The sequence below is a fragment of the Thalassophryne amazonica genome, chromosome 22 (genome assembly GCF_902500255.1).
Source record: "Thalassophryne amazonica chromosome 22, fThaAma1.1, whole genome shotgun sequence".
NCBI classification, from domain to species: Eukaryota; Metazoa; Chordata; class Actinopteri; order Batrachoidiformes; family Batrachoididae; genus Thalassophryne; species Thalassophryne amazonica.
The window spans coordinates 38,938,606-38,964,355 of NC_047124.1; the positions used below are offsets into that span (position 1 = coordinate 38,938,606).

The 25,750-nt window shown below is 47.7% G+C and overlaps 1 protein-coding gene across 1 annotated transcript in view; it reads left to right on the plus strand.

Moving 5' to 3' along the window:
- Nucleotides 1–2,236: 2,236 nt before the first annotated feature.
- Nucleotides 2,237–25,750, plus strand: part of irf5 (interferon regulatory factor 5) — a 103,319-nt gene continuing 79,805 nt past the window's right edge. Inside the window, exon 1 of the mRNA XM_034163546.1 lies at nucleotides 2,237–2,437. The gene's annotated coding sequence lies outside the window, so the exon portion shown is untranslated. The remainder of the gene's footprint in view (nucleotides 2,438–25,750) is intronic.

The following is a 25,750-nucleotide window of genomic DNA, read 5'->3' on the forward strand; positions in this document are numbered from 1 at the left end:
AGGACCAATTTTATTCACTTTATACATGCTTCCCTTAGGCAGTATTATTAGACGGTATTGCTTAAATTTTCATTGTTACGCAGATGATACCCAGCTTTATCTATCCATGAAGCCAGAGGATACACACCAATTAGCTAAACTGCAGGATTGTCTTACAGACATAAAGACATGGATGACCTCTAATTTCCTGCTTTTAAACTCAGATAAAACTGAAGTTATTGTACTTGGCCCCACAAATCTTAGAAGCATGGTGTCTAACCAGATCGTTACTCTGGATGCCATTTCCCTGACCTCTAGTAATACTGTGAGAAATCTTGGAGTCATTTTTGATCAGGATATGTCATTCAAAGCGCATATTAAACAAATATGTAGGACTGCCTTTTTGCATTTACGCAATATCTCTAAAATCAGAAAGGTCTTGTCTCAGAGTGATGCTGAAAAACTAATTCATGCATTTATTTCCTCTAGGCTGGACTATTGTAATTCATTATTATCAGGTTGTCCTAAAAGTTCCCTAAAAAGCCTTCAGTTAATTCAAAATGCTGCAGCTAGAGTACTGACGGGGACTAGAAGGAGAGAGCATATCTCACCCATATTGGCCTCTCTTCATTGGCTTCCTGTTAATTCTAGAATAGAATTTAAAATTCTTCTTCTTACTTATAAGGTTTTGAATAATCAGGTCCCATATTATCTTAGGGACCTCGTAGTACCATATTACCCCATTAGAGCGCTTCGCTCTCAGACTGCGGGCTTACTTGTAGTTCCTAGGGTTTGTAAGAGTAGAATGGGAGGCAGAGCCTTCAGCTTTCAGGCTCCTCTCCTGTGGAACCAGCTCCCAATTCAGATCAGGGAGACAGATACCCTCTCTACTTTTAAGATTAGGCTTAAAACTTTCCTTTTCGCTAAGGCTTATAGTTAGGGCTGGATCGGGTGACCCTGGACCATCCCTTGGTTATGCTGCTTTAGACGTAGATTGTGGGGGGTTTCCCATGATGCACTGTTTCTTTCTCTTTTTGCTCCGTATGCATCACTCTGCATTTAATCATTAGTGATCGATCTCTGCCCCCCTTCACAGCATGTCTTTTTCCTGGTTTTTTCCCTCAGCCCCAACCAGTCTCAGCAGAAGACTGCCCCTCCCTGAGCCTGGTTCTGCTGGAGGTTTCTTCCTGTTAAAAGGGAGTTTTTCCTTCCCACTGTAGCCAAGTGCTTGCTCATAGGGGGTCGTTTTGACCGTTGGGGTTTTTCATAATTATTGTATGGCCTTGCCTTACAATATAAAGCGCCTTGGGGCAACTGTTTGTTGTGATTTGGCGCTATATAAAAAAATTGATTGATTGATTGATTGATATCACCAGTCAATCAACAAACTGCTCTTCTTGTGAACTCTGACCTCTTGTCTGGCTGACCTGCTGCCGGGGTTCTGTTTAGTCACCCAGCCTTAACATGTGCAGCCACACAGGTCACTGAGACGCGCTGCTATTCTCCATGACCAGAACAACTGCTCACTTGCCAGTTCGGAGCCCTTTGACCTCTTTGGCACTGATGGCACAGAAGCGCGCCACACAGAATGATGTGTGTGTGTGTGTGTGTATTTATAATTGTGTGTGTGTTTAGATTATATATGTATTTATGATTATATTTGTGTGTTTAGTGATTAGAACTGTTGCCTCACAGCAAGAGGGTCATGGGTTCGATTCCCACATGGTCCTTTCTGTGTGGGTTGCCTCCCGGTGCTCCAAACACACGCGGTTTAGATGGACTGGAGACTTTAAATTGTCCGGTGCGGGTGCGACGTGTCTGACTGTCTGTGTGTGACCCTGAGACAGACCGGCGTCCTGTCCAGGGTGTAACCCCGCCTCCTGCCCTGTGACTGCTGGGATAGGCCCCGCCCCCTGCGACCCTCAATTGGACTAAGCGGCTGAAGATGTATTTCTGATTATATTTGTAAATGTTTGTGTGTATTTGTGATTTTATGTGTGTGTGTGTGTGTGTGCGCGCGCGCGCGATGCGGAAGGGCGGAACCTGACCAACTTCTGCAAAACTCCAAAAAGCAGCGACGCTTCCGTCAAGCTTCTGAAAACGCAGACCGACGAACAGCTGCTTCCGCTTTAACAAACCACCGACACGGACAGAAACATTCACACCTCAGACAACGGCTTTGTTTTGATGACACGCTGAAAATTTAAACTGTGACGTCAAGAGTTTGATGATTGTGGGGACTTTTTGTCTTTGTTCTGGAAAGCTGATCTATTCGCTTACTTTTATTTTGTCGGCACAGAAAGGAACGCCTTCTCTGACGGTGTCACACTTGACGCTCCTTCCGTTCTTCAGCTGCTGGCTGTGAGATCGGGTTTGTGTGTCTGTGGGTTTGGACCTGTGCCGACTCACCGCTGTGAGAACTGTTCTGGTACCAGTGGTACCGGTCCGAGTGAATCAGGTGAGTCCGCCCCCGTTTCACCTCTCTGTGCGCGCGTACGTGTAAAAATCAAAGGCAGATTGACGTGGCCGCTCCTGGACGAGCACGTGACCTCGGCTTTAAATTCTGATCACTTTGAATGGTTCTGGTCTCACTGCATCTGACCCTCAAACCCAAAGTTAAGTCTCACTGATCTTAAATCAGTCAGAGTGCAATCTGTTTCTGAAATCAGTCAGAGTGCAATCTGTTTCTGAAATCAGTCAGAGTGCAATCTGTTTCTGAAATCAGTCTGAGTGCAATCTGTTTCTGAATTCAGTCTGAGTGCAGTCTGTTTCTGAATTCAGTCAGAGTGCAATCTGTTTCTGAATTCAGTCAGAGTGCAATCTGTTTCTGAATTCAGTCAGAGTGCAATCTGTTTCTGAATTCAGTCAGAGTGCAATCTGTTTCTGAATTCAGTCAGAGTGCAGTCTGTTTCTGAATTCAGTCTGAGTGCAATCTGTTTCTGAATTCAGTCAGAGTGCAATCTGTTTCTGAATTCAGTCCAAGTGCAATCTGTTTCTGAATTCAGTCAGAGTGCAATCTGTTTCTGAATTCAGTCCGAGTGCAATCTGTTTCTGAATTCAGTCCGAGTGCAACCTGTTTCTGAATTCAGTCCGAGTGCAACCTGTTTCTGAATTCAGTCCGAGTGCAACCTGTTTCTGAATTCAGTCCGAGTGCAACCTGTTTCTGAAATCAGTCCGAGTGCAATCTGTTTCTGAATTCAGTCAGAGTGCAATCTGTTTCTGAATTCAGTCAGAGTGCAGTCTGTTTCTGAAATCCGAGTGCAGTCTGTTTCTGAATTCAGTCAGAGTGCAATCTGTTTCTGAATTCAGTCAGAGTGCAGTCTGTTTCTGAATTCAGTCAGAGTGCAATCTGTTTCTGAATTCAGTCAGAGTGCAATCTGTTTCTGAATTCAGTCAGAGTGCAATCTGTTTCTGAATTCAGTCAGAGTGCAATCTGTTTCTGAAATCAGTCAGAGTGCAATCTGTTTCTGAATTCAGTCAGAGTGCAGTCTGTTTCTGAAATCCGAGTGCAGTCTGTTTCTGAATTCAGTCAGAGTGCAGTCTGTTTCTGAATTCAGTCAGAGTGCAGTCTGTTTCTGAATTCAGTCAGAGTGCAATCTGTTTCTGAATTCAGTCAGAGTGCAGTCTGTTTCTGAATTCAGTCTGAGTGCAGTCTGTTTCTGAATTCAGTCTGAGTGCAGTCTGTTTCTGAATTCAGTCTGAGTGCAGTCTGTTTCTGAATTCAGTCTGAGTGCAGTCTGTTTCTGAATTCAGTCTGAGTGCAGTCTGTTTCTGAATTCAGTCTGAGTGCAGTCTGTTTCTGAATTCAGTCTGAGTGCAGTCTGTTTCTGAATTCAGTCCGAGTGCAATCTGTTTCTGAAATCAGTCCGAGTGCAATCTGTTTCTAAAACTTTCCTTTTTGCTAAAGCTTATAGTTAGGGTTGGATCAGGTGACCCTGAACCATCCCTTAGTTATGCTGCTATAGACGTAGACTGCTGGGGGGTTCCCATGATGCACTGTTTCTTTCTCTTTTTGCTCTGTATGCACCACTCTGCATTTAATCATTAGTGATCGATCTCTGCTCCCCTCCACAGCATGTCCTTTTCCTGGTTCTCTCCCTCAGCCCCAACCAGTCCCAGCAGAAGACTGCCCCTCCCTGAGCCTGGTTCTGCTGGAGGTTTCTTCCTGTTAAAAGGGAGTTTTTCCTTCCCACTGTAGCCAAGTGCTTGCTCACAGGGGGTCGTTTTGACCGTTGGGGTTTTACATAATTATTGTATGGCCTTGCCTTACAATATAAAGCGCCTTGGGGCAACTGTTTGTTGTGATTTGGCGCTATATAAAAAAAATTGATTGATTGATTGATTGAAATCAGTCCGAGTGCAATCTGTTTCAGAATTCAGTCCGTGTACAGTCTTTGTGAAATCAATCCGAGTACAATCTGGTTCTGAATTCATTGTCTGAATGTGTGCTTTAAATTCTGATCACTTTGAATGGTTCTGGTCTCATTGCATCTGACCCTCAAACCCAAAGTTAAGTCTCACTGATCTCAGTCCAAAAACCACAAACCAGTTTGTCCTGAATATCCCAAGTTTCATCCAGTCTGAATGCAATCTGTTTCTGAATTCACTCCGAGTGCAATCTGTTTCTGAATTCAGTCTGAATGCAATCTGTTTCTGAATTCAGTCCGAGTGCAATCTGTTTCTGAATTCAGTCCGAGTGCAATCTGTTTCTGAATTCAGTCCGAGTGCACTCTGTTTCTGAAATCAGTCCCAGTGCACTCTGTTTCTGAAATCAGTCCCAGTGCACTCTGTTTCTGAATTCAGTCAGAGTGCAATCTGTTTCTGAAATCAGTCGAGTGCAATCTGTTTCTGAAATCAGTCGAGTGCAATCTGTTTCTGAATTCAGAGTGCAGTCTGTTTCTGAAATCAGTCGAGTGCAGTCTGTTTCTGAAATCAGTCGAGTGCAGTCTGTTTCTGAAATCAGTCGAGTGCAATCTGTTTCTGAAATCAGTCGAGTGCAATCTGTTTCTGAATTCAGTCAGAGTGCAATCTGTTTCTGACATCAGTCCGAGTGCAATCTGTTTCAGAATTCAGTCTGTGTGCACTCTGTTCTTAAATCAGTCTGAGTGCAATCTGTTTCTGAGTTCAGTGCAAGTGCAATCTATTTCTGAAATTAGTCCGAGTGCAATCTATTTCTGAAATTTGTCCGAGTGCAATCTGTTTCTGAATTCAGTGCAAGTGCAGTCTGTTCTTAAATCAGTCTGAGTGCAATCTGGTTCTGAATTGAGTCTGAGTGCAATCTGTTTCTTAAATCAGTCTGAATGCAATCTGTTTCTGAAATCAGTCCGAGTGCAGTCTTTCTGAAATCAATCCGAGTACAATCTGGTTCTGAATTCATTGTCTGAATGTGTGCTTTACATTCTGATCACTTTGAATGGTTCTGGTCTCACTGCATCTGACCCTCAAACCCAAAGTTAAGTCTCACTGATCTGAGTCCAAAAACCACAAACTAGTTTGTCCTGAATATCCCAAGTTTCATCCAGTCTGAATGCAAGCTGTTTCTGAATTCAGTCTGAATGCAAGCTGTTTCTGAATTCAGTCTGAATGCAATCTGTTTCTGAAGTCCGAGTGCAATCTGTTTCTGAATTCAGTCCGAGGGCTCTTGCTTGCCTCTACTGGTGGTTGGCTCTCACTGCGGTATTGTATCACTTCCTGTTCCGGAGCACAGCGGTGTTTTTCTGTATCTGTTAGCTGTTTAATCTGCGCAGTTAGATTGATCTAGTTATCTAGATTACGATTTGTTTCCCAGTGTAATCTTCACGTGCCTTAACTAAAGCACTCCTTCTGCTGAATCACCTCTAAATTATTTACACATTATTCACTTTGTGTGTTTTTAGGAATCCGCTAGCTTAGCGCAGCTACTAGCTCTTAGCCGATTTAGCATGGCGGCTTCTCCTGTCTCTCCCGCACTTTTCTGTTCTGGGTGTGAAATGTTTAGTTATTCCTCGGCCTCCTTTAGCAGTAATGGTACTTGTAATAAGTGTAGCTTATTCGTAGCTTTGGAGGCCAGGCTGGGCGAATTGGAGACTCGGCTCCGCACCGTGGAAAATTCTACAGCTAGCCAGGCCCCTGTAGTCGGTGCGGACCAAGGTAGCTTAGCCGCCGTTAGTTCCCCTCTGGCAGATCCCGAGCAGCCGGGAAAGCAGGCTGACTGGGTGACTGTGAGGAGGAAGCGTAGTTCTAAACAGAAGCCCCGTGTACACCGCCAACCCGTTCACATTTCTAACCGTTTTCCCCCACTCGGCGACACACCCGCCGAGGATCAAACTCTGGTTATTGGCAACTCTGTTTTGAGAAATGTGAAGTTAGCGACACCAGCAACCATAGTCAATTGTCTTCCGGGGGCCAGAGCAGGCGACATTGAAGGAAATTTGAAACTGCTGGCTAAGGCTAAGCGTAAATTTGGTAAGATTGTAATTCACGTCGGCAGTAATGACACCCGGTTACGCCAATCGGAGGTCACTAAAATTAACATTAAATCGGTGTGTAACTTTGCAAAAACAATGTCGGACTCTGTAGTTTTCTCTGGGCCCCTCCCCAATCGGACCGGGAGTGACATGTTTAGCCGCATATTCTCCTTGAATTGCTGGCTGTCTGAGTGGTGTCCAAAAACTGAGGTGGGCTTCATAGATAATTGGCAAAGCTTCTGGGGAAAACCTGGTCTTGTTAGGAGAGACGGCATCCATCCCACTTTGGATGGAGCAGCTCTCATTTCTAGAAATCTGGCCAATTTTCTTAAATCCTCCAAACCGTGACTATCCAGGGTTGGGACCAGGAAGCAGAGTTGTAGTCTTACACTCCTCTCTGCAGCTTCTCTCCCCCTGCCATCCCCTCATTACCCCATCCCCGTAGAGACGGTGCCTGCTCCCAGACCACCAATAACCAGCAAAAATCTATTTAAGCATAAAAATTCAAAAAGAAAAAATAATATAGCACCTTCAACTGCACCACAGACTAAAACAGTTAAATGTGGTCTATTAAACATTAGGTCTCTCTCTTCTAAGTCCCTGTTAGTAAATGATATAATAATTGATCAACATATTGATTTATTCTGCCTTACAGAAACCTGGTTACAGCAGGATGAATATGTTAGTTTAAATGAGTCAACACCCCCGAGTCACACTAACTGTCAGAATGCTCGTAGCACGGGCCGAGGAGGATTAGCAGCAATCTTCCATTCCAGTTTATTAATTAATCAAAAACCCAGACAGAGCTTTAATTCATTTGAAAGCTTGACTCTTAGTCTTGTCCATCCAAATTGGAAGTCCCAAAAAACAGTTTTATTTGTTATTATCTATCGTCCACCTGGTCGTTACTGTGAGTTTCTCTGTGAATTTTCAGACCTTTTGTCTGACTTAGTGCTTAGCTCAGATAAGATAATTATAGTGGGCGATTTTAACATCCACACAGATGCTGAGAATGACAGCCTCAACACTGCATTTAATCTATTATTAGACTCTATTGGCTTTGCTCAAAATGTAAATGAGTCCACCCACCACTTTAATCATATCTTAGATGTTGTTCTGACTTATGGTATGGAAATAGAAGACTTAACAGTATTCCCTGAAAACTCCCTTCTGTCTGATCATTTCTTAATAACATTTACATTTACTCTGATGGACTACCCTGCAGTGGGGAATAAGTTTCATTACACTAGAAGTCTTTCAGAAAGCGCTGTAACTAGGTTTAAGGATATGATTCCTTCTTTATGTTCTCTAATGCCATATACCAACACAGTGCAGAGTAGCTACCTAAACTCTGTAAGTGAGATAGAGTATCTCGTCAATAGTTTTACATCCTCATTGAAGACAACTTTGGATGCTGTAGCTCCTCTGAAAAAGAGAGCTTTAAATCAGAAGTGCCTGACTCCGTGGTATAACTCACAAACTCGTAGCTTAAAGCAGATAACCCGTACGTTGGAGAGGAAATGGCGTCTCACTAATTTAGAAGATCTTCACTTAGCCTGGAAAAAGAGTCTGTTGCTCTATAAAAAAGCCCTCCGTAAAGCTAGGACATCTTTCTACTCATCACTAATTGAAGAAAATAAGAACAACCCCAGGTTTCTTTTCAGCACTGTAGCCAGGCTGACAAAGAGTCAGAGCTCTATTGAGCTGAGTATTCCATTAACTTTAACTAGTAATGACTTCATGACTTTCTTTGCTAACAAAATTTTAACTATTAGAGAAAAAATTACTCATAACCATCCCAAAGACGTATCGTTATCTTTGGCTGCTTTCAGTGATGCCGGTATTTGGTTAGACTCTTTCTCTCCGATTGTTCTGTCTGAGTTATTTTCATTAGTTACTTCATCCAAACCATCAACATGTTTATTAGACCCCATTCCTACCAGGCTGCTCAAGGAAGCCCTACCATTATTTAATGCTTCGATCTTAAATATGATCAATCTATCTTTGTTAGTTGGCTATGTACCACAGGCTTTTAAGGTGGCAGTAATTAAACCATTACTTAAAAAGCCATCACTTGACCCAGCTATCTTAGCTAATTATAGGCCAATCTCCAACCTTCCTTTTCTCTCAAAAATTCTTGAAAGGGTAGTTGTAAAACAGCTAACTGATCATCTGCAGAGGAATGGTCTATTTGAAGAGTTTCAGTCAGGTTTTAGAATTCATCATAGTACAGAAACAGCATTAGTGAAGGTTACAAATGATCTTCTTATGGCCTCAGACAGTGGACTCATCTCTGTGCTTGTTCTGTTAGACCTCAGTGCTGCTTTTGATACTGTTGACCATAAAATTTTATTACAGAGATTAGAGCATGCCATAGGTATTAAAGGCACTGCGCTGCGGTGGTTTGAATCATATTTGTCTAATAGATTACAATTTGTTCATGTAAATGGGGAATCGTCTTCACAGACTAAAGTTAATTATGGAGTTCCACAAGGTTCTGTGCTAGGACCAATTTTTTTCACTTTATACATGCTTCCCTTAGGCAGTATTATTAGACGGTATTGCTTAAATTTTCATTGTTACGCAGATGATACCCAGCTTTATCTATCCATGAAGCCAGAGGACACACACCAATTAGCTAAACTGCAGGATTGTCTTACAGACATAAAGACATGGATGACCTCTAATTTCCTGCTTTTAAACTCAGATAAAACTGAAGTTATTGTACTTGGCCCCACAAATCTTAGAAACATGGTGTCTAACCAGATCCTTACTCTGGATGGCATTACCCTGACCTCTAGTAATACTGTGAGAAATCTTGGAGTCATTTTTGATCAGGATATGTCATTCAAAGCGCATATTAAACAAATATGTAGGACTGCTTTTTTGCATTTATGCAATATCTCTAAAATTAGAAAGGTCTTGTCTCAGAGTGATGCTGAAAAACTAATGCATTTATGCATTTATGCATTCATGCATTTATTTCCTCTAGGCTGGACTATTGTAATTCATTATTATCAGGTTGTCCTAAAAGTTCCCTAAAAAGCCTTCACTTAATTCAAAATGCTGCAGCTAGAGTACTAACCGGGACTGGAAGGAGAGAGTATATCTCACCCATATTGGCCTCTCTTCATTGGCTTCCTGTTAATTCTAGAATAGAATTTAAAATTCTTCTTCTTACTTATAAGGTTTTGAATAATCAGGTCCCATCTTATCTTAGGGACCTCGTAGTACCATATCACCCCAATAGAGCGCTTCGCTCTCAGACTGCAGGCTTACTTGTAGTTCCTAGGGTTTGTAAGAGTAGAATGGGAGGCAGAGCCTTCAGCTTTCAGGCTCCTCTCCTGTGGAACCAGCTCCCAATTCAGATCAGGGAGACAGACACCCTCTCTACTTTTAAGATTAGGCTTAAAACTTTCCTTTTTGCTAAAGCTTATAGTTAGGGCTGGATCAGGTGACCCTGAACCATCCCTTAGTTATGCTGCTATAGACGTAAACTGCTGGGGGGTTCCCATGATGCACTGTTTCTTTCTCTTTTTGCTCTGAATGCACCACTCTGCATTTAATCATTAGTGATCGATCTCTGCTCCCCTCCACAGCATGTCTTTTTCCTGGTTCTCTCCCTCAGCCCCAACCAGTCCCAGCAGAAGACTGCCCCTCCCTGAGCCTGGTTCTGCTGGAGGTTTCTTCCTGTTAAAAGGGAGTTTTTCCTTCCCACTGAAGCCAAGTGCTTGCTCACAGGGGGTCGTTTTGACCGTTGGGGTTTTACATAATTATTGTATGGCCTTGCCTTACAATATAAAGCGCCTTGGGGCAACTGTTTGTTGTGATTTGGCGCTATATAAAAAAAAAAAATTGATTGAATTGATTGTTTCTGAAATCAGTCCCAGTGCAATCTGTTTCTGAAATCAGTCCCAGTGCAATCTGTTTCTGAAATCAGTCCCAGTGCAATCTGTTTCTGAATTCAGTCCGAGTGCACTCTGTTTCTGAAGTCAGTCCCAGTGCACTCTGTTTCTGAATACAGTCCGAGTGCACTCTGTTTCTGAATTCAGTCCGAGTGCAATCTGTTTCTTAAATCAGTCCGAGTGCAATCTGTTTCTGAATTCAGTCCAAGTGCAACCTGTTTCTTAAATCAGTCCGAGTGCAACCTGTTTCTTAAATCAGTCCGAGTGCAATCTGTTTCTGAATTCAGTCAGAGTGCAATCTGTTTCTGAATTCAGTCCGAGTGCAATCTGTTTCTGAAATCAGTCCGCGTGCAACCTGTTTCTGAAATCAGTCCGCGTGCAGTCTGTTTCTGAATTCAGTCGAGTGCGGTCTGTTTCTGAATTCAGTCGAGTGCAGTCTGTTTCTGAATTCAGTCGAGTGCAGTCTGTTTCTGAATTCAGTCGAGTGCAATCTGGTTCTGAAATCAGTCAGAGTGCAATCTGGTTCTGAATTCAGTCAGAGTGCAGTCTATTTCTTAAATCATACTAAGTGTAATCTGTTTCAGAATTCAGTCCAAGTGCAGTCTGTTCTTAAATCAGTCAGAGTGCAATCTGTTTCTGAATTCAGTCGAGTGCAGTCTGTTTCTGAAATCAGTCCGAGTGCAATCTGTTTCTGAAATCAGTCCGAGTGCAATCTGTTTCTGAAATCAGTCCGAGTGCAATCTGTTTCTGAAATCAGTCCGTGTGCAGTCTTTGTGAAATCAATCCGAGTACAATCTGGTTCTGAATTCATTGTCTGAATGTGTGCTTTAAATTCTGATCACTTTGAATGGTTCTGGTCTCACTGCATCTGACCCTCAAACCCAAAGTTAAGTCTCTCTGATCTCAGTCCAAAAACCACAAACCAGTTTGTCCTGAATATCCCAAGTTTCATCCAGTCTGAATGCAATCTGTTTCTGAATTCAGTCCGAGTGCAATCTGTTTCTGAATTCAGTCCGAGTGCAATCTGTTTCTTAAATCAGTCCGAGTGCAATCTGTTTCTTAAATCAGTCCGAGTGCAATCTGTTTCTGAATTCAGTCCGAGTGCAGTCTGTTTCTGAATTCAGTCAGAGTGCAGTCTGTTTCTGAATTCAGTCAGAGTGCAGTCTGTTTCTGAATTCAGTCAGAGTGCAATCTGGTTCTGAAATCAGTCAGAGTGCAGTCTATTTCTTAAATCATACTAAGTGTAATCTGTTTCAGAATTCAGTCTGTGTGCAGTCTGTTCTTAAATCAGTCTGAGTGCAATCTGTTTCTGAATTCAGTGCAAGTGCAGTCTGTTCTTAAATCAGTCTGAGTGCAATCTGGTTCTGAATTGAGTCCGAGTGCAGTCTTTCTGAAATCAATCCGAGTACAATCTGGTTCTGAATTCATTGTCTGAATGTGTGTTTTACATTCTGTTCACTTTGAATGGTTCTGGTCTGACTGCAGCTGACCCTCAAACCCAAAGTTAAGTCTCACTGATCTGAGTCCAAAAACCACAAACCAGTTTGTCCTGAATATCCCACGTTTCATCCAGTCTGAATGCAAGCTGTTTCTGAATTCAGTCCAAGTGCAATCTGTTTTTGAATTCAGTCCGAGTGCAATTTGTTTCTTAAATCAGTCCGAGTGCAATTTGTTTCTTAAATCAGTCCGAGTGCAGTCTGTTTCTGAATTCAGTCCGAGTGCAGTCTGTTTCTGAATTCAGTCCGAGTGCAGTCTGTTTCTGAATTCAGTCCGAGTGCAGTCTGTTTCTGAATTCAGTCCGAGTGCAATCTGTTTCTGAATTCAGTCCGAGTGCAATCTGGTTCTGAATTCAGTGCAAGTGCAGTCTATTTCTTAAATCAGTGTGAGTGTAATCTGTTTCGGAATTCGGTCTGAGTGCAATCTGTTTCTAGCGCCTTGGGGCAACTGTTTGTTGTGATTTGGCGCTATATAAAAAAAATTGATTGATTGATTGATTGATTGAATTCTGTCCGAGTGCAATCTGTTTCGGAATTCGGTCCGAGTGCAATCTGTTCTTAAATCAGTCTGAGTGCAATCCGGTTCTGAATTCACTGCCAGAATGTAATCTTTCTAACTTCAGTCTGTGAGAGGCAGAATCTAAAAAAATAATTCAGGAAATCACATTGTATGAGTTTTAAATAATTCATTTGCATTTTATTGCATGAAATAAGTGTTTGATCCAATAGAAAAACAGACCATAATATTTGGTACAGGAACCTTTGTTTGCAGTTCCAGAGGTCAGACGTTTCCTGTCGTTCTTGTCCATGTTTGCAAACTGCAGCAGGGATTTTAGTCCACTCCTCCATACAGATCTTCTCTAGGTCTTTCAGGTTTGGAGTTTCAACTCCCTCCAAAGATTTTCTATTGAGTTTAGGTCTGGAGACTGGCCAGGCCACACCAGGACCTTGAAATGCTTCTTACGGAGCCCCTCCTTAGTTGCCCCGGCTGTGTGTTTGGGGTCATTGTCATGCTGGAAGACCCAGCCATGACCCATCTTCAGTGCTCTTACTGAGGGAAGGAGGTTGTTTGATACATGACCCCATCTATCCTCCCTTCAATATGGTGCAGTTGTCCTGTCCCCTTTGCAGAAAAGCACCCCCAAAAATGATGTATCCACCCCCATGCAGTTAATGTGTACCTACATTAAAACTTACAGACCTCTCCATTCATTGTAGGTGGGAAAATCTTACTGTATGTGTGTGTGTATACACACACACACACACACACACACACACACATATATATATATATATATATATATATATATATATATGCACATCGGGTTGCCTCCATCGGGTGCTCGAGGGTTCATGGGAGTTTGCCCAACCAGTCCACATGTGTTTTGTGGATCTGGAGAAGGCATTCGACCATGTCCCTTGGCGCACCCTGTGGGGAGTGCTCCGGGAGTACGTGGTCCGGGGTCCTTTGCTAAGGGCTATCCGGTCCCTGTACGACCGCAGCAGGAGCTTGGTTCGCATTGCCGGTAGTAAGTCAAACCTGTTTCCAGTGCACGTTGGCCTCCACCAGGGCTGCCCTTTGTCACTGGTTCTGTTCATTATTTTTATGGACAGAATTTCTAGGCGCAGCCAGGGTGTAGAGGGGGTCTGGTTTGGGAACCACAGAATCTCGTCTCTGCTCTGTTTGCGGACGATGTGGTTCTGTTGGCTTCATCAAATCAGGACCTTCGGCGTGCACTGGGGCGGTTTGCAGCCGAGTGTGAAGCGTCCGGGATGAAAATCAGCACCTCCAAATCCGAGGCCATGGTTCTCGACCGGAAAAAGGTGCTTTGCCCTGCCTCAGGTGGAGGAGTTTAAGTATCTCGGGGTCTTGTTCACGAGTAAGGGACGGTTGGAGTGTGAGATCGCTAGACGGATCGGTGCAGCATCTGCAGTGATGCGGTCGCTGTATCGGACTGTCGTGGTGAAGAGAGAGCTGAGTACGGGGGCAAAGCTCTTGATTTACCGATCGATCTACGTTGTGATCCTCACCTATGGTCATGAGATTTGGCTCATGACCGAAAGAATGAGATCGCGAGTACAAGCGGCCGAGATGAGTTTCCTCCGCAGGGTGGCTGGGCGCTCCCTTAGAGATAGGGTGAGGAGCTCGGTCACTCGGGAGGAGCTCGGAGTCGAGCCGCTGCTCATCCACGTCGAAAGGAGTCAGTTGAGGTGGCTCAGGCATCTTTTCCGGATGCCCCCTGGACGCCTCGCTGGAGAGGTGTTCCAGGCACGTCCCACTGGGAGGAGACCCCGGGGAAGTCCCAGGACACGCTCGAGGGATTACATCTCTCGGCTGGCTTGGGAACCCCTTGGGGTTCCGCTGGAGGAGGTGTGTGTGGATCGGGAGGTCTGGGCGGCTTTGCTTGAGCTGCTGCCCCCGCCACCCGACTCCGGATAAAGCGGAAGAAAATGGATAGATGGATGGATATATTCACATTCTTATATTTGTCCTTAGTGATTTTCATTGCACTGTCCTGTAAGATTTATACTTATAACTATTAATACCTTTTGGTTTTTTTTTTTACTTTATCTGTTTGCTCTTGTACATTTTGGCCAAAAAACGTAAAGCCCATTCTGTTCTATTCTAATCTCTGTAACATTCATATAATTATTAATATCAAAGTCAGTGATGTCTGAGGAGAACTTGTTTGAGGAGAAGTTGTCTCGTGTGCTGCAATCTCTGCTCTTGCTTTGGATCACATCACGTCCCAGCACTCCTCACAGTGTGGAGAGGAAACGGGACGACAAACTAATCAATATTACTACCGTGTTGTCCGTGAGGATCCAGATTGGGTCGTGTTTATAAAATAGGTAGCTGATCATTTTCAAGGGTTTTAATAAATTATGCAGAGTTTCTAGAATGAATTGGAATGGTGAGTGAGTCCGGAATGGTGAGTGAGTCCAGAATGTTTTTAGAACATTAGACCTTAACATTGTGTAGAAGGGAAAAACTCAACCCTTTCATTTCCTGTTAATTGCTTAATTTTTATGCTAATTTACTTTCTTAATGTATTTATAAATTGTTGTTGTCATATACACTTAATATTATCATTACGTCCACCAAGGACGTAATAAAATCATCGGCATTTATGTGTCTGTCTGTCTGCCTGTTAGCAGGATTACGTCAAAACCACTGAACCAGTTTTGATAACATGTTCACCACAGATAAATATTAGGCCATGGAAGAACCCATTAAATTTTGGAAGGGATCTGGATCCAGATTTCACTTTCTATATGCTTACTTCAAAACTCCTTCACAGATTCTCATCAAATTTGCACCACAGATAGATATTAGGGCGTGGAAGATTCCACTGAATTTTGAAGGTGATCTGGATTGGCATACACCAGAAATCTCTGATTTCTTTTGTTATTAATACTGATTAATTTTCTTAGTTTTATTTTGGCATTTGCAGCCAGTCTGCTCTGTCTAAGCCTGATCCCATCAGATCATGGAAGCTAAGCAGTGCGGGATCTGGTTAGTACTTGGATGGGAGACCTCTTTGGAACACCAGTGGCTGTGTGCGCTTCTCCGTGTAAAACAGGAGTTGCATCAAGAAGGGCATCCGGCATAAAACTTCCATTTTAATTTATTTTCATTTATATAGCGCCAATCACAACAGAGTTGCCTCAAAACCTGTGCCAAATACCATTGTGGATTGAGCTGTATCCGCTGTGGGGGACCCCCCCCCCCCCCAAAAAAAAATAAAATAACAGGAGCAGAATGGACAGCAACTTCTATTTTGTCATTTGATTTTTAAATGGACCACAATGGAAATAAGTGTTTTCACTTTCTTGTGTCATCCATGTATTTTTTATTGTATTTACAATTGTATTACGTACTTACATTGAACTTACTAAATAAACTCACACATGCATACTTTTCATATACAGTGCCTTGCAAAAGTATTCAGCCCCTTGGTATTTCACGCATTTTAATTTGTTTATGGCATTTCAAATACAAAATGTAAATCAGGCTCCTCAATATAAAATTTCAAAATTATCTTCCTTAGTCTCAAACTGAAAGTAAATCTCTACAACTTGATGTAAATTAATTAAAAATTAATTAAAAATGTAATAGCCAAGATGATGGGTTGCATAAGTAATCAGCCCCTTTGGTATAATACCTGTAAATAATCAGTTTTCTTGTCAGTTTTCAACAGATAAGTTAGGGGATGGATACATGAACATTTCCAAGTCACTGAATATGTCTTGAACTTTATTTGCATCAGTTATGAAGAAATACAAACAGTATGCATACATGTCAACACCTTTGAGGGTCCCCCTGTATATGTTGTGTGGGCCGCCAGAAGAGGAGGTACTGCTGGCCCACCACCAGAGGGCGCCCTGCCTGGAGTGCGGGCTCCAGGCACCAGAGGGCGCAGCCGCCTCACAGGAGCAGCTAGGGTGACAGCTGTCACGCATCACCTGCAACAGCTGTTACCAATCAGCAGGGGTACATCAGCAGGACGACGTCTCCACCTCTTTGCCGAGATATCGTTCTACCTGGAAGGTAATATTCTCAGCTGACTGCTTGACAGTAACCTTTTGTGATTTTTGTGAGTGATAACAGACCTTTTTTCCATCGAGAGGTGGAGGTAGCTTTCCTGCCGTGCGGATTACTGGGTGCAAACGCGCCCACCTTTAATTGTGTTTTTGTTCCTCGCCAGCAGTACCGGGTCCGACACGCGGAGGCAGTGGCCACCTGGGAGTTCGGGACTTGGCGGCTCCAGTATTCCCGGGTTCTGGTGGTGGAGGAAATCGTGTGGTTCCGGTTCTGCTTTGGACAGGTGTCTCCTATCTTCGAGCCTGCCCACACGACACCTTTGTGAATTGATTCTGATCTATTGTTGTAATCTGTTGTATTTGTTGTGCACATTCACAACAGTAAAGTGTTGTTATTTGACCTACTCCATTGTCCGTTCCTTTGCGCCCCCTGTTGTGGGTCCGTGTACCGACACTTTCCCAACAGGATATCTCGGCCAGCGTCATGGGGCGTCAACCGGCTGTTGAACGGCCAATGGAAGAACAGGGCGCACAGGCGTCCGCAGGAGGAATGATCGGTGAGTTGCAGCGGATCCTCACCGCTTTCACGGCTCGGTTGGATTTAATGACCGAGCAGAATGTCCTCCTTAACCGCAGGGTGGAGGCTCTCGCCGCGCAGGTGGAAGCGCGCCCTCAGGGCGCTGCTGCGGCTCTCCCTCCTGTCGACCCTGTGCGTAACAGTGACGTTCCACAGGTCGTTCAACGACCCCTCCCACCTTCCCCGGAAGCATACATAAGCCCTCCAGAGCCGTACGGAGGTTGTGTGGAGACGTGCGCGGACTTTCTTATGCAGTGTTCGCTCGTCTTCGCACAACGTCCCGTCATGTACGCGACTGATGCTAGTAAGATAGCTTATGTCATTAATCTGCTTCGCGGCAAGGCACGCGCTTGGGCTACAGCGCTTTGGGAGCAAAATTCACGGCTCCTTCTGATATATGATGGGTTTGTGAGGGAGTTCAGAACAGTGTTCGATCACCCAAATAGAGGAGAGACCGCTTCAGCCGTGCTGCTGTCAATGAGACAGGGGCGCCGGAGCGCAGCTGTTTATGCAGTCGACTTACGCATCGCGGCTGCGAGGTCCGGCTGGAATAACACTGCCCTCCGTGCCGCCTTCGTAAACGGACTGTCGTTGGTCCTGAAGGAGCTCCTGGTGGCCAAGGACGAACCGCGGGATTTAGACGGGCTTATTGATCTCGTTATACGATTAGACAATCGGTTAGAGGAACGCCGTCGGGAGCGAGGCGAAGGACGTGACCAGATACGCGCCGCCCCTCTCCCTTCTGGGTTCGAAAAGGGGCCGCCCTCCCCACGCTCCACAGCCGCAGCGCTTTGTGGGGCAACAGCTCCCCCTGGTGACGTTGTTAGGGAAACGCACAGGGCCAAAATGGGGAGGCTGATAAGTGGAGAGTGTTTTCTCTGCAGCTCAACAGAGCACACACAGAGAGACTGCCCCAAACGGCCAAAACGTCAACACTCACCCTTAGAGACTGGGCTAAGGGGGGGTCAAGACATTCAAGTGAGACACACACAAATTGCCACACGACTCCCAGTCACAATCCTGAGCGGGGATTTAACCCTTCAAGCCCGAGCACTGGTGGACACGGGGTCAGAAGGGAATCTGCTAGACAGCAGATGGGCAAAGGAGGTAGGGCTCCCTCTGGTGGCGCTTCCTTCGCCATTGTAGGTGCGGGCACTAGATGGCACCCTCCTCCCTTTACTCACACACAAGACACAACCAGTAACTCTGGTGGTGTCTGGAAACCACCGGGAGGAGATTGAGTTTTTTGTAACTTCTTCTACCTCCCGCGTGATTTTGGGCATCCCATGGATGTTAAAGCACAATCCCCGGATCGATTGGCCGTCTGGGGTGGTGGTTCAGTGGAGCGAAACCTGCCATCGGGTGTGTTTAGGATCCTCGGTTCCTCCCGGTTCCCAGGCTAAGGAGGAGGTCAAAGTCCCTCCCAATCTGACTGCAGTGCCGGTTGAGTACCACGATCTTGCTGATGTCTTCAGCAAGGATCTGGCACTCACCCTTCCCCCGCACCGTCCGTACAATTGTGCCATTGATTTGGTTCCAGGCGCCGAGTTCCCGTCCAGCAGGCTGTACAACCTCTCACGACCTGAGCGCGAATCAATGGAGACCTACATCCGGGACTCATTAGCTGCCGGGCTGATCCGGAACTCCACCTCCCCGATGGGGGCAGGTTTCTTTTTTGTGGGCAAGAAAGATGGCGGACTTCGTCCATGTATTGATTACAGGGGGCTGAATGAGATTACGGTTCGCAACCGATACCCGTTGCCATTATTAGATTCCGTGTTCACCCCCTGCATGGAGCCAAACTCTTTACTAAGCTGGATCTTAGAAATGCGTATCACCTGGTTCGGATCCGGAAGGGAGACGAATGGAAGACGGCATTCAACACCCCATTAGGTGACTTTGAGTACCTGGTCATGCCGTTCGGCCTCACAAACGCCCCCGCGACGTTCCAAGCATTGGTTAATGATGTCTTGTGGGATTTCCTGCACCGATTCGTCTTCGTATATCTAGACGATATACTCATCTTTTCTCCGGATCCTGAGACTCATGTCCGGCATGTACGTCAGGTCCTGCAGCGGTTGTTGGAGAACCGGCTGTTTGTGAAGGGCGAGAAGTGTGAGTTTCACCGCACATCTTTGTCCTTCCTGGGGTTTATCATCTCCCCCAACTCCGTCGCTCCTGATCCGGCCAAGGTTGCGGCGGTGAGAGACTGGCCCCAACCCACTAGCCGTAGGAAGCTGCAACAGTTCCTCGGCTTTGCAGATTTCTACAGGAGGTTCATTAAGGGCTACAGTCAGGTAGGTAGCCCCCTGACAGCCCTGACCTCACCAAAAGTCCCCTTCACCTGGTCGGATCGTTGCGATGCCGCGTTCAAGGAGTTGAAACGGCGCTTCTCGTCTGCACCCGTTCTGGTGCAGCCCGATCCTAGTCGCCAGTTAGTGGTTGAAGTGGACGCCTCGGACTCAGGGATAGGAGCCGTGCTTTCCCAGAGCGGGAAGACCGATAAGGTCCTTCACCCGTGTGCCTATTTTTCCCGCAGGTTGACCCCGGCCGAACGGAACTATGACGTCGGCAATCGAGAACTCCTTGCGGTGAAAGAGGCTCTTGAAGAGTGGAGACATCTGTTGGAGGGAACGTCCGTGCCATTCACGGTTTTCACTGACCACCGGAACCTGGAGTATATCAGGACCGCCAAGCGGCTGAACCCCAGGCAAGCCCGCTGGTCACTGTTCTTCGGCCGTTTTGACTTCCGGATCACCTACCGTCCCGGGACCAAGAACCAGAGATCGGATGCCTTGTCCCGGGTACATGAAGATGAAGTCAAAGCGGAGTTGTCGGATCCACCGGAACCCATCATCCCGGAGTCCACTATCGTGGCCACCCTCACCTGGGACGTAGAGAGAACCATCCGGGAGGCCCTGGCACGAAGCCCGGACCCCGGAACTGGGCCGAAGAACAAACTATACGTCCCACCAGAAGCTAGGGCTGCAGTCCTGGACTTCTGTCACGGCTCCAAGCTCTCCTGTCATCCAGGGGTGCGAAGAACCGTGGCAGTTGTCCGGCAGCGCTTCTGGTGGGCGTCCCTAGAGGCCGACGTCCGGGATTATATCCAGGCCTGCACCACCTGCGCCAGGGGCAAGGCTGACCATCGCCGGGCATCAGGTTTACTCCAGCCGCTGCCCGTGCCTCATCGCCCCTGGTCCCACATCGGCCTGGATTTTGTCACGGGCCTCCCGCCGTCCCAGGGTAACACCACCATCCTCACGATAGTGGACCGATTCTTCACGGCGGCCCACTTCGTGGCCCTCCCGAAGCTCCCAACAGCCCAGGAGACAGCGGACCTCCTGGTCCACCACGTTGTCCGGCTGCATGGGATTCCAACAGACATCGTCTCCGATCGCGGTCCCCAGTTCTCCTCGCAAGTCTGGAGGAGCTTCTGCCGGGAACTGGGGGCCACGGTGAGTCTCTCGTCCGGGTACCACCCTCAGACCAACGGACAAGCATAACGGGTAAACCAGGAGGTGGAGCAGGCCTTGCGCTGCGTGACTGCCGCACACCCGGCGGCCTGGAGTACCCATTTGGCCTGGATCGAGTATGCCCATAACAGCCAGGTGTCTTCAGCCACCGGCCTCTCCCCTTTTGAGGTATGTCTGGGGTATCAGCCCCCGTTGTTTCCGGTGGTTGAGGGAGAGGTCGGTGTGCCCTCGGTCCAGGCCCACCTGCGGAAGTGCCGTCGGGTGTGGCGTGCCGCCCGTTCTGCTTTGCTAAAGGCCCGGACGAGGGCAAAAGCCCATGCAGACCGTCGGCGGACCCCGGCCCCTGCGTATCGGCCTGGGCAGGAGGTGTGGTTATCCACAAAGGACATCCCCCTCCAAGTGGACTCCCCCAAGTTACAGGACCGTTACATCGGCCCATTCAAGATCCTGAAGGTCATCAGTCCAGCCGCAGTGAGGCTTCGGCTGCCGGCCTCACTGCGGATCCATCCTGTGTTTCATGTGTCCCGGATTAAACCTCATCACTCCTCACCCCTCTGTACTCCGGGTCCGGCGCTGCCTCCTGCCCGGATCATCGATGGCGAGCCGGCTTGGACTGTACGCCGGCTTTTGGATGTCCGTAGGATGGGCCGGGGCTTCCAGTATTTGGTGGACTGGGAGGGGTACGGCCGCGAAGAACGCTCCTGGGTGAAGAGGAGCTTCATCCTGGACCCGGCCCTCCTGGCCGATTTCTACCGCCGCCACCTGGACAAGCCTGGTCGGGCGCCAGGAGGCGCCCGTTGAGGGGGGGGTCCTGTTGTGTGGGCCGCCAGAAGAGGAGGTACTGCTGGCCCACCACCAGAGGGCGCCCTGCCTGGAGTGCGGGCTCCAGGCACCAGAGGGCGCAGCCGCCTCACAGGAGCAGCTAGGATGACAGCTGTCACGCATCACCTGCAACAGCTGTTACCAATCAGCAGGGGTACATCAGCAGGACGACGTCTCCACCTCTTTGCCGAGATATCGTTCTACCTGGAAGGTAATATTCTCAGCTGACTGCTTGACAGTAACCTTTTGTGATTTTTGTGAGTGATAACAGACCTTTTTTCCAACGAGAGGTGGAGGTAGCTTTCCTGCCGTGCGGATTACTGGGTGCAAACGCGCCCACCTTTAATTGTGTTTTTGTTCCTCGCCAGCAGTACCGGGTCCGACACGCGGAGGCAGTGGCCACCTGGGAGTTCGGGACTTGGCGGCTCCAGTATTCCCGGGGTCTGGTGGCGGAGGAAATCGTGTGGTTCCGGTTCTGCTTTGGACAGGTGTCTCCTATCTTCGAGCCTGCCCACACGACACCTTTGTGAATTGATTCTGATCTATTGTTGTAATCTGTTGTATTTGTTGTGCACATTCACAACAGTAAAGTGTTGTTATTTGACCTACTCCATTGTCCGTTCCTTTGCGCCCCCTGTTGTGGGTCCGTGTACCGACACTTTCCCAACAGTATAATCAAGTGAGAAAATCCATAAAATCAACACAGAATCCTTATAACCTCCAAATCGCACCAAAATCAGTTTTATTACAGTACACACAACCGCATAGCGGTATCACCTAACTGGGTTTTTGTCCACGTTATTAGTTGCCGCAATGACATTAAAGTCAAGATCATTAGTTTTTCCTCCACAGTTGAATTTCAAACAATAGCGATCTAGTATTCATGCGTCAAGCTGAATTTTATAGAATTGAATGTGTCAAATTTAGTTATTTTTTTACAGAAACAAGAACTGTGTGTCACTAATGGAAATACATTAATAAAATCATGAAAAATAAATTGAATATAGTAAATAAATATGAAATTGGTCACTGGATCCTTAAACGTTGGACATAATAAACTCTTCATGGTGGATCCTTGATCTCTGGACATAAATAGGAATAAACAAAATCTGTAGTTTTTGTCAAAAGCATTTCCTTTCATACATTATTGGCATGAATGTCTTTCCATACGTCTGAGCTCGCTGTGCTTCACGTCAGCATCAGTTTAATTCATAAAGAATGCAGGACGTCTCATTTTGGGAAGAAAAAACGTTTTAGTTGATTGTAGTTTCATGTTTGTAATACATTTGAAAGAGGTGTCATTTTATTTAAAGCGGCAATTCGTTTTGAAGTTATTAATACTGACCGGACTCTGTCTCTGCAGACAACTGAATGGAGGATGATACTCGCTTCTTGACTACAACAAGACAAGAGTGTTGTGAAAGTGTAGTGACACGGACCCACAACAGGGGGCGCAAATGAACGGACAGTAGGAGAAGTTAAATCTGAACACTTTACTGTTGTGAATGCCACAACTACACACAGCAGATTATAGAATGAATACAAGGTCAATTAATAAAGGTGTCGTGTGGGCAGGCTCGACGATAGGAGACGTCTGTCTGGAGAAGAACCGGAACCACACGATTTCCTCCGCCACCGAACCAGGAGGATACTGGAGCCGCCAGGTCTCGAGTTCCCCAGGTGGCCACCGTCTCCGCGTGTCGGATCTGGTACTGCTGGTGAAGAGCACAAACAGTCAGGTGTGGGTGTGTGTGCACCCCGTAACAAGGATGGTGGTTATTCCACCTCCACCTCTAATCACACGCTCGTGCAGCTCCTGTGTAACCACTTATCTGGTTGGGGTGTGAGGCGAAGCCGTTGCTAATCACACCAAACGCCAATCCAACAGATAAGGAAACACCACAGGAAAACGACTGCAAAAAGAGCTCAGATTATTTGTCAGTGTTAAATACAGCAGAGAATATTACCTCCTTGGAAGAACGATATCTCGGCGACGTGGTGGAGGTGTTGTCCTGCTTTTATGCGGGGTGAGGCGCAGATGATTGGTGACAGCTGTCATAGCCGATGAGTGACAGCTGTCAACCCAGCCGCTCTTGGAAGGTGGCAGCGCCCTCCTGTGCCTGAAGCCCGCACTTCAGACAGGGCGCCTTCTGGTGGTGGGCCAGCAGTACCTCCTCTTCTGGCAGCCCACACAACAGGAGCCCCCCCTCAACGGGCGCCTCCTTGCGCCCGACCAGGCTTGTCCGGGTGGCGACGGTAAAACTCGGCCAGGAGGGCCGGGTCCAGGATGAAGCTCGTCTTCACCCAGGAGCATTCTTCGGGTCCATACCCCTCCCAGTCCACCAAATACTGCAAACCCCGGCCCATTCGACGGACGTCCAGGAGCCGGCGCACTGTCCAAGCCGGCTCCCCGTCGATGATACGGGCAGGAGGCGGCACCGGACTGGGTCTACAGAGGGGTGAGGTGTGATGTGGTTTCAGTCGCAACACATGGAATACCGGATGGATCCGCAGTGAGGCCGGGAGTTGGAGCCTCACTGCGGCAGGACTGAGGACCTTGAGGATCTTGTAGGGCCCTATGTACCGGTCCTTAAGTTTGGGGGAATTGACCTGGAGGGGGATGTCCCTTGTAGATAGCCACACCTCCTGCCCGGGCCGATATGCGGGGGCCGGGGACCGTCGATGGTCTGCATGGGTCTTTGCCCTCGTCCGGGCCCTCAACAAGGCCGAACGGACGGTGCGCCACACCCGACGGCATCTCTGCAGGTGGGCCTGGACCGAGGGCACACCGACCTCTCCCTCCACCACAGGAAACAAAGGGGGCTGGTACCCCAGACACACCTCGAACAGGGAGAGGCCGGTGGCAGAGGACACTTGGCTGTTATGCGCATACTCGATCCAGGCCAGGTGTTCACTCCAAGCCGTCGGGTGTGCGGATGTGGTACAGCGCAGGGCCTGCTCCAGCTCTTGATTAGCCCGTTCAGCCTGTCCGTTGGTCTGTGGGTGATACCCAGACGAGAGGCTCACGGTGGCCCCCAGCTCCCGGCAGAAGCTTCTCCAAACCTGCGAGGAAAACTGGGGACCACGATCTGAGACGATGTCTGTTGGTATCCCATGCAGACGTACTACATGGTGGACCAGGAGATCTGCTGTCTCCTGGGCCGACGGGAGCTTCGGGAGGGCCACGAAGTGGGCCGCCTTGGAGAACTGGTCCACTATCGTGAGGATGGTGGTGTGCCCCCGGGACGGCGGGAGGCCCGTGACGAAATCCAGACTGATGTGGGACCAGGGGCGATGAGGCACAGGAAGCGGCTGAAGGAGTCCCTGTGCCTTTTGGTGGTCCGCCTTGCCCCTGGCGCAGGTGGTGCAGGCCTGGATGTATGCCCGGACATCAGCCTCCAGGGACGCCCACCAGAAGTGCTGCCGGACCACTGCCACGGTCCTACGCACCCCTGGGTGGCAGGAGAGCTTGGACCCGTGACAGAAGTCCAGGACGGCAGCCCTGGCCTCTGGTGGGACGTACAGTCTGTTCTTTGGCCCTGTTCCGGGGTCCGGGCTCCGTGCCAGGGCCTCCCGGACGGTCTTCTCCACGTCCCAGGTAAGGGTGGCCACGATAGTGGACTCCGGTACGATGGGTTCCGGTGGATCTGACAGCTCGGTTTTGACTTCATTCTCATGCACCCGGGACAAGGCATCCAACCTCTGTTTCTTGGTCCCGGGGCGGTAGGTAATCCGGAAGTCAAAACAGCCGAAGAACAGTGACCAGTGGGCTTGCCTGGGGTTCAGCCGCCTGGCGGTCCTGATATACTCCAGGTTCCGGTGGTCAGTAAAAACCGTGAATGGCACTGACGCTCCCTCCAACAGATGTCTCCACTCCTCAAGAGCCTCTTTCACCGCTAGGAGCTCTCGATTGCCCACGTCATAGTTCCGTTCTGCTGGGGTCAACCTGCGGGAAAAATAGGCACACGGGTGAAGAACCTTATCGTTCTCTCCGCTCTGGGATAGCACGGCTCCTATCCCTGAGTCAGAGGCGTCCACTTCAACCACAAACTGGCGACTGGGATCGGGCTGCACCAGAACTGGTGCAGACGAGAAGCGCTGTTTCAACTCCCTGAACGCGGCATCGCACCGATCCGACCAGGTGAAGGGAACCTTTGGTGACGTCAGGACTGTCAGGGGGCTAACTACCTGACTATAGCCCTTAATGAACCTCCTGTAAAAATTTGCGAAGCCGAGGAACTGTTGCAGCTTCCTACGGCTCGTAGGTTGGGGCCAGTCTCTCACCGCCGCGACCTTGGCCGGATCCGGGGCGACGGAGTTGGAGGAGATGATAAACCCCAGAAAGGACAAAGAAGTGCGGTGAAACTCGCACTTCTCGCCCTTCACAAACAGTCGGTTCTCTAACAACCGCTGCAGGACCTGACGTACATGCTGGCCATGGGTCTCAGGATCCGGAGAAAAGATGAGAATATCGTCCAGATATACGAAGACGAACCGGTGCAGG